Source organism: Oryza sativa, chromosome 10, assembly GCF_034140825.1.
Source record: "Oryza sativa Japonica Group chromosome 10, ASM3414082v1".
Taxonomy (NCBI): Eukaryota; Viridiplantae; Streptophyta; class Magnoliopsida; order Poales; family Poaceae; genus Oryza; species Oryza sativa.
In genome coordinates, this window is record NC_089044.1 from 23,265,925 (window position 1) to 23,275,483 (window position 9,559).

General features: G+C 39.3%; 1 non-coding gene across 1 annotated transcript; it reads left to right on the forward strand.

The window, feature by feature from the left end:
* Positions 1–8,508: 8,508 nt before the first annotated feature.
* LOC4349449 (uncharacterized) lies at positions 8,509–9,559 on the forward strand. The gene is made up of 2 exons (XR_001540351.3): positions 8,509–8,680; positions 8,915–9,559. It is a non-coding gene; the product is annotated as an uncharacterized protein (transcript).

A 9,559-nucleotide genomic window follows, 5' to 3' on the forward strand; every position in this document is an offset into this window, starting at 1 on the left:
TAGGTAGAGAGCACCGTAACGGTGCTCTAAAATGATCTATGGATTTTGTATAAACTTGTGTGGACTCTGTCTATTGTTAGGCTTGTCCCACTCATAAAAATTTCGAATATGGGTCTGCCCACTGTTTTTTTAATACGTAAGGAGCGCATCTTTACATTAAAAATGAGCAAAAGTTATTTACAAGGGTAACCTAAGAAAATAAAAGAAGACGGAGACATGATACAGGAAAGACCAAAGATCAAAAGCCTATTCTCTACGACTGAATTTGCGACCCCGTTCCAACTACAGGAACAACCAAGGCGGGAATCGCTGCCCTAGCTAGCCACCACAGCTCGGCTTCATTTGTCATGACCCTCGCAATCTCTGTCCAAGATCGAGTTTCCTGATTGAAGATTTTATTGTTTCTCTTCTTCGAAATCGTCCATGCTACTAGGGCCGTAATGGTGTCGAACCTTCGACGGTGCGCCTTGATCACTTTCTTTCGGGCATCACAAAGCCACAAGTGGAAATAAGCCTCATTGTGGGGCAAACAAACTGCATACCCAATTGCTTGAAGTGCAGTCCACCAAAGTTGTCGGGACTCCGGACATGCGACCAAGAGGTGATCTATCATTTCATCACATTGATCGCAAAGGACACAACGGTCAGGATGCGATAGCCCACGGTTCCAAAGTCGATCCGCTGTCCAACACCTATTAAGAGTAACCAACCAAAGAAAGTAATGACACCTGGGAGGGAGAGGGGCAAGGATTTCCAGATTGGTTTGTATAGGAAGCGACTTCTTCCCAAGAACATAACTTGATATGCCGAGCGAGAAGAATACTCACCTAAGGACTCCCATCTCCAAGACAATGAGTCAGGCTCATCTGAGAGCTGCACCGATCTGAGTGTCATCCAAAGGTTGATGTACTCCAAAATTGCTTGGACACCCAGTGCGGTAGAAATGTCCCGTATCCAACGCCTGTCGTGGAGCGCCTCGGCCACAGTTCAACGACTCCACAAACGCGCAGGGACAATAGCATAAACCGCTGGCGCCAAAGAGCGTATCGATGTTCCATCTATCTAGTAGTCCTCCCAGAACAACGTCGTATTCCCATCTCCCACCGAAATCAAAGTGGAAACTGCGACCAGATTCTTTTCTTTCTGGGAGATTGGGATATTAAGCCCCTGCCATCGTTTATCCGGCGATGTTCTCTGCTGCCATTTACAGCATAGCCAGCGAGATCTTAGTGCAATGCCCAATTTTCCAAATCCTGGATCCCTAATCCGCCTGTATGGCTGATTACTCAACATTCCACGAAGATGAGGCATTGCATATCGTGGAAAAAAATGACCACTATATTGGCCAGTGCCTAATTTGTCCTAAAAGGAGCGCATTGACCCCTGGTAAACGATAGCGAACTGCACTACGTACCCTGCCTTGCTAAGTTAGCTGTCTCTATAAATTCTGAAAACCCAACAGCTAGCTCGTACACAACAAACAAACCAAGAGCTAAAATTTCAGTCAGTGATGATGAGGAAGCAAAGCCGCTCTCCTTGTTCATCTTCTTCTTCTGCTGCTGTTGTGTCCCTCTGCAAGGTGCTCCTGTTGGTCCTGGCTCTCATCTGCACCCTGGAAACTGTCTCAGTAGAAGGAGGTAAATACTTCCTCTGTCTCACAAAAAATAACTACAATACACGAATCTGAACAAACATTCATCCAATCCAAGTTTACCCTCAGAAATTGGCTTTTATGGGACAGAAGATGCACATATTTAAACTCATAATCATTGAGAGTTAATCAATTACTCTCTCTGGTTATGTTTTGGATAAGATTGTAGTCAAACTTTTATAACTTTAATTATCAAAATTTTAAAAGTATTTAGTTTAAAAGAACTAGACCAACATATATGTATTTGTCGTTCAAAGTTCTATAATAAAAATAAACATGTATTTATTTATTCTATATATTATAATAGAAAAACAAGATCAAAGATATATTTTGAAGACTGTGTTATTGTCTAAAACGTCAAGAATTATAAAACCGAAGGAAGTACTAAGGCTGTGTTGGAGGAGGAGATAGAGAAGATTGAGAAGATACGTAAAACGAGGTGAGCCATTTAGCACATGATTAATTAAATATTAGCTATTTTAAACTTTAAAAATGGATTAATATGATTTTCTAAAGCAACTTTTCTGTAAAAACTTTTTGCAAAAAATACACCGTTTAGTAGTTTGGGAAGCGTGCGTACGGAAAACGAAACAAACAATCTCCCTATCACCCCAGAACGAACGCAGCCTAAGTTACTTGGTTGGTTAACTAAATTTGGTATCTGGATGGATGCAGGGAGAGTGGCAGCAGCAGCATTAGTTGGTGGGGGCGTACCACTGAATCCACGGTACCCGGCGATTCCTGAAGAACCTTACATAGGCCGGAGAGGCGATCCGTACACAGGTCGGGGAGGCGAACCTTACACACGCCCGGGACGGGGATGCACCGTTGCATACGGATGCTATGGAGGTCCTCCAGCTGCCAAACCATGACGATCGACATACTACTCTGCTACTGCTACTGCATGCTCGCTTGTTATTTCGATCGATCAATCTCATGGCCTGCGTAGCTCACCACATAAACAAATAAAAACTATGCATCTAATAATTAACCCCTGATCTATCGATCGATCAGTAGACGGGTATGCATCAATCGGCATCAGCAGCATATGCGATGTGAATTGTGATGTATGCATGGTGTATTTTTGTGGTAAATAAAGTGAAGCAGATATCTATCTAGTATATACACATCGTTCCTGCTTCTATGTTGCCTGCGAATTACATCCCCTTTTGATGTTGTACCTGTTCATAGGTCTAGTTCATACTACTTCATAGGTACAGACCTCACCATTCCAATCAAGATGACATACAGAGATTATTTTTGATGTCCTGCATATTGGTTGTGCAAGCAGGGCGTTAAGGGAAACATTGGCGATTTGCCAACACATTTTGTAGGTAAAGAAGAGAATACTACTTGGGTCGTCAGTTTGTGCTGAGATGAACTCAATGTATTACAAATAAATTTCAGAAAACTACAACTATAGTAACAAAACTATCAGTTTGCTGCAACATTAGTTATCTATTTCAGTTTGCTGCAATAATAGCGTGAGAAATTATCACAAAACTACAACTTTTACGTGATATGTTACTATAGGACATGTAGGTGACAACAGTACCAGCATATCACGTAAAAGTTACAGTTTTATGATAATTTCCCACGCTATTGTTGCAGCAAACTGAAATAGATCACTAATGTTGTAGCAAACTGATAGTTTTGTTATTATAGTTACAGTTTTCTGAAATTTACTCATGTATTACAGATCACATAGGAACATTTTCTAAGTAAACAAGTGTTTGTCCCATGTATTATGCTTGTGCTGCATATACATGAGTACATCATGGAACAAGGAGCCAGGAAGTTGTACACAACACATACTACTCCACTGTTTACTACAGGAATTATTTTTATTTTTTAACCTTTTAAATTTTTAATTTTAAAAATAAACCCTTTCAAAACTTATTTACAAAATCTGAACCAAAACAATATTGATAAGTCGCATGCAATGGGTACGACAGTTTTGTCCCGCTAAACCAACGAGAGCGGCGTGACCAAATAACGTTGCCATGTTAGCGAGATCGACGTGGCCAAATAACGCTGTCACGTCAACGAGACTGGCGTGACAGTATTGTTTTACCACGCCAGCTAAATACCACTCTAGTTTGACTAGCGTGAACAATAGATACATATCTTGAAAAATAAATTTTGAAAGGCCTTATTGTTTGGCCAATCTATATGTGCATGGTTGCAGATTTGGTGAGCTCAAGCCTTTCGCTAGTCGCTATCACATCCGTCGCGATTGCCACACTCAAGACCCTGCATTGTCCAAGACCGACTCAGTGGCCTAGAATTAGAACATAAATTTTTATTCCATCCAGGGATTGGTTGATTTCTCTTGCTGCCTAACCGGTGAGTTCTCTCTCTCATGAATCCCTTTCCCTTCGTATCTTTGCTTGTTTGCATAATGCAGAAGCAGCAGGGAGGAAGAGGGAGAAGCAGAAGAAATAGAAATAGTAAGAAGTGATCGAGAACATAATGGCAGGTAATTTTTTATACAACGTATGATTGATTGTATTTTTTTTTTGTTTTGGAATGTAAACATCCGAGTTATATCTCATATTTGTTCTTTGGAACTCCTTCTTTACCATGTTTGTAATTATGCATATTTTGTAGTTTGCTAATATTCAAGTTGATTTTGGGTAGTTCGTTCAGAAAAAAGTTTATACAAAATATCTTCTTATTATAAGCAATATGCTATATGTGTGGTAGATATTTTTGTTGTCTTTGTCTTTAAGAAAACTGGCCAATTAATAAGATATTAATGCTATATGTGTGTGATAATTTGAACAAATTTTATATATGTATACTAAGTTTGGGTGTTATGAAATTTTAAAGGCCTGAAGTAGGACCATCCAACGAAAAATTTGTAAAGCCGCCACTACAAGTAGCAGCACCATTATTCCTGCTGGCTAGTGTGTCCATTTGACGCTGGTAAAGTCAATTCGTCAAGATTATTTTAACTCTTTTGAAGGAAAGATAAAAGCTTTGCCTTATATATTGTCAAGATTCTTTTAACATCCACTAATCCATGATATATCCAGTTATCCACCATGATTGATTGCTCCATGCACACACATTGAGACACGCCGAGAATGGGTGGTGGGTGGCCTGTGAGTGGCTACCGGCTAGTGCCAAATTGGCCGTGGAAGGAGGAGCTACGCCGCCGCGCGCACAATTTCTTTCTAAAAAAAAGTTTGAATGCACTTTTCTTTCTCAAAATCTCGTTTTCCAAAATAAAACTATTTCTTCATATGTTTCATTCTCTTAACTAATCACAATCATTTTCTATTTTGATTTCATCATCTACTATCTTTTCTCAATTAATCATAATATATCTTTAAGTATTTTGGTCTACTTTTTAAATATCTGTGTCCATCTAAAAATGGTTGGTTAGGGACGGAGAAAGTAAAGGATACAACAGCAAATTGCACTCCCCAGCACTGCAGGCGCTATAAGTTGTGATGAGCACCAAACCAAGAGGTAAGGTTCAACAAGTTCGACCAGTGAGACGAAGAAACTGAAGATGAGGAAGCAACGGGGATCTTCTTCTGCTGTCTCCATTTGGAAGGCGCTCCTGATTCTCCTGGCTCTCATCTGCGCCCTGCGCCCAGCTCAAGGAGGTAAATAGTTAAAGACTGTAGATCACTCACTAGACAGTGTTGTGTTGGTAATTAATTAACCGAATAAATCAATGGACTATACATATATATGCTGGATATATTTATGCAGGGAGAGGTGTGTCCGTGGGATATCCAGGTCCTCGTTCCAACAAGGCCAGCAGTTACTCCAGGGGCGGCGTGGGATGCAGCAGTATCGACGAGTGCGACGCCCCTCCAGCTCCAGGTGAAGAAGTCTTACCATGACAGTCTGCTCTCCAAGAGTCTGTTTGACGCCATTTTCAGTTTCAGTTCTTTCTTTTCAAAAGCTGGAGTCCAGTTAAACAGTTCCAACTCAAATTAAAATAAGAGCAAAGCTGAATGGAACGCTCTCACAAAATAAAAAAGATAGAGGCTAGATTTATGCTGCTCCACAGCCCTACTTAAGACCTAACTCGATCTTAGAAACTGTACTTCGGCTCCTTTGCTTGTTCGCCTTCTCCGTGATGGCATCATTCGACCCTGGTCTTGAATTTGAAGTTTCATTATTCTTACTTTCTTATCTGTATAAATCGAGAGGCAGACAAATATTAGATTTCTATTGGGCGTTGTCCATGTCCATGTTTGACAAGAGTTGTATGACAGTGATCTTAAATTAATCTTCAACGACGCACTGGCTGCCAAGAGTTTTAACCATACACGTTAATTATCACTATTATTATTCAGTAAAAAACCTTGAACTAATCTCGATGCTTGATATCTTTCCAAGGACTATGAATGGTCAACTACAACTTTGTATACTACTCCCTCCATCCCATAATAAGAGGTATGGTCAAACTTGACATAATCTTCAAAACTAATCTTTGACTTAAAATTTCTCATATACTATAAGGTTTATTGCAACAAATTTATAATCACATTAAAGTAAATTTAAATGTCAATCCAATGATATAAATTTTAACAAATAAAATTCATTTTATTTTATAATAATTGTTGATCAAATGTTTTTAAAGTTGAATATTGAAATATGTGCACACCTTATATTATGGGATAGGGGGAGGAGTACATTTCCTCTGTATACCTATGACAATGGAATCTGTTTGGAATGTGGAGTGTGATTATCTAAGAGCATGCATGTATGATAAGATCATGTAAACGGGCTATAGAAGACGTCACATCGGATTTGTACTGAATTGAAATTAAGAGAGAAGAGGACAGAAAAAAAAAGCAAGCTACATATATGTAACCAGTTGTAACACGAACTTCAAAAAACTATGAGTTTTTTTTAACGAACCGGCACTTAGAATGTGCCAATTTCATTGAATATGGCAAAAAAAAAAAGCTGTACAAGAGTAGCTCTATACAGGTTTAAAAGAAAAAAGAAGACTCTAAGGCACTATGTTACATAGTCCATTCGGTGCTGCCATGGCCCAAATCTGTGCCTCCTCTTTGATCTTTGCAACCAAGTATGTTGCCGATAGTTTTTTTTTGTCTTAACTGATTTCGCTCCTTCCAAATCTCCCATGACGCTAGGAGAATAAGGCTACGCAACACTTTCTTTGGCACCCCTGGGGTAGAGGCAAGATCCGTCCGTTACTCATATCATGGACCATCGTAGGATTGTTCCAATTAGATAGCTGAATTTGCTTGTGGGAGATCTTTGTGAGGTTAAGGATAATAATAGAATAAGCATCTTACTATTAGTATCTTCCACGTCATCTCTACAGGAGAAGGCTTAAAAGACAAAATTTACAGTAAAATATACCGTAAAGTTGTTCTTTTTTTTTGAGAACTCTATAAGAGCGGGTACAATAGCAGACTATTAACCAGCTACAAACATATTTTAATGAGATAAAAGATGAGAGAGAAGAGCAGCGGGCTATAGATTTGTAGCCAGCTGCAGCGCGGACTCCAAGACGCAATGTGTATATGACAGGTGGGACCATATATTATAGTATAGTAAGCAAATATTGTATAAATTAGCTATTAGATTGGCTATAAATGAATTGGAGCTAGTAGTGGGCTATACTATTAACCTTGCTCTAAGTTGTCTGAATGCCATCTCCTCCTAAGCATAATGCATTTAACGCTTAAAAGTATATGTGAATTTATGCTGGACCACATGTAAATATTATTTTTTTAACTATATGGAGAGATCCAAGTATTAATAATGTATTATAAATATATAGTTAACTATTGTATAGGTGCACCACTGGTATATTGACTGTAGTATTAGGGCTGCTCTAATACCATATATCTATGGTTGATTACTCGACAGTATGGCTAGTTCCCAACACGTACGCTTGCAAGAGCTAGTTCCCAACATTCCCCTCTCATTTTCCACACGTATACTTTTCAAATTGCTAAACGGTGCGTTTTTTTACAAAAAATTTCTATACAAAAATTATTAAAAAAAATCATATTGATCTATTTTTGAAAAAAATGGCTAATACTTAATTAATCTCACGCTAATAGACCGCTCCGTTTTCCGTGCATAGGAGATGGTTTCTATCAGAGCAGGTATAATAGCAGGCTATTAGCTAGCTGTAAACATATTTTAATGAGATAAAAGATGAGAGAGAAGAGCAGCGGGCTACAAATCTATAGCCAGCTGCAGCGCGGATTCCAATACGCAATGTGTGTATGACAGGTGGGACCATATAATATTAATATATTTATAGTATAGTAAGCAACTATTATATAAATTAGCTATTAGATTGGTTGTAGATGAATTGGAGCCAGTAATGGGCTATACTATTAAACTTCCGAACACAGCCAGTGCAGTGGCGAAGGCCGGACGACCGTGGATAGTTGACCGGCCGGCACATTCATTGGGATTAAGACAAAATTACCTTGCTTAATCAGTGTTTGAGCCGTATGAGCAGCACAACAGTAGTAGTACTGTATAGTACTAGCAACTTAATTAACATGTTTCACACAAACTAGTAACGCAAATGCTCACGTCGAGATGATCTATATATGGATCTGTATAAAACTTTACCTATTGCTAGTCTTGCCTAGGTTCGTAAAAATTTCTGGATCCAGCGATGGAATTCACCGGGCGATATTACTCCACGTACAGTCCACAGAGATATGATGAGACATTGCATGTCGTGGAAAAAATGACGACTTTAATTGTTGGCCAGGTGCCTAATTAGTCCAGGGAAGAAAGAGTGTCATTGACCCCTGGTCAACGATAGCGAACTGCATGCACTACCCAACCGACTGGCTCTATAAATTGTGAAAACCCAACAGCCGAGAAGCAAACAAACACCAGCAAGCAAAGAGGTGCAATATATTTGAGGGAGAGATCAGAAAAAGAATTAAGGTAGAGATAATAAGATAGTAATGAGGACGCAACGCAGCTACCTTTGCAAGGTGCTCCTGATGGTCCTCGCCCTCATCTGCACCCTGCACACTGCCTCGGTACAAGGAGGTAAATACACTTATAATCAGGGTTCACCTTATCTTTTTTTTCCTCCCGCGGTAACCACGTGGTTACCGTGAAAACCGTGCGGTATAACCGCAAGACATATCGTGGTTTCAAAAACTGAAAAGACTACCGTGCATGATAAATGCGATAATCCTGCTTATAATTATTGAGATAGTTAAGCCTGGTTGGTTGACTTAATTTGTAATATGTGTTGTACGATGTGATTGATGGAAGCAGGGAGAGCAGGAGCAGCAGATGCAATTGGTAGGAACGGAGCGCTGAATCCACCACGGTACCCGGTGCCCAGGATTCCCGGCGAACCTTACACACGCCCGGGACGGGGATGCACCGTTGCATACGGATGCTATGGAGGTCCTCCAGCTGCCAAACCATGACGATCGACACACTACTCTGCTACTGCTACTGCATGTTCACTTGTTATTTCGATCGATCAATCTCATGGCCTGCGTAGCTTAATTACTCTCTCCATTTCAAAATGTTTGACACCGTTGACTTCTTATAACAAGTTTGACCGTTTATCTTATTAAAAAAATTTATGAAATATGTAAAACTATATATGTACATAAAAGTATATTTAACAATAAATCAAATAATATGAAAAAAAAATAATTACATAGATTTTTGGAATAAGACGAATGGTCAAACACGTCCTAAAAAGTCAACGGTGTCAAATATTTTAAAACGGAGGGAGTACTACATAAACAAATAAAACTAGGCATCTGATTAACACATTATCTATCAATCGATCGATCAGTAGACGGGTATGCAGCAATCAGCATCAGCAGCATATGCGATGTGAATTGTGATGTATGCAACGGTGTATTTTTGCGGTAAATAAAGTGAAGCGGATATCTATCTATA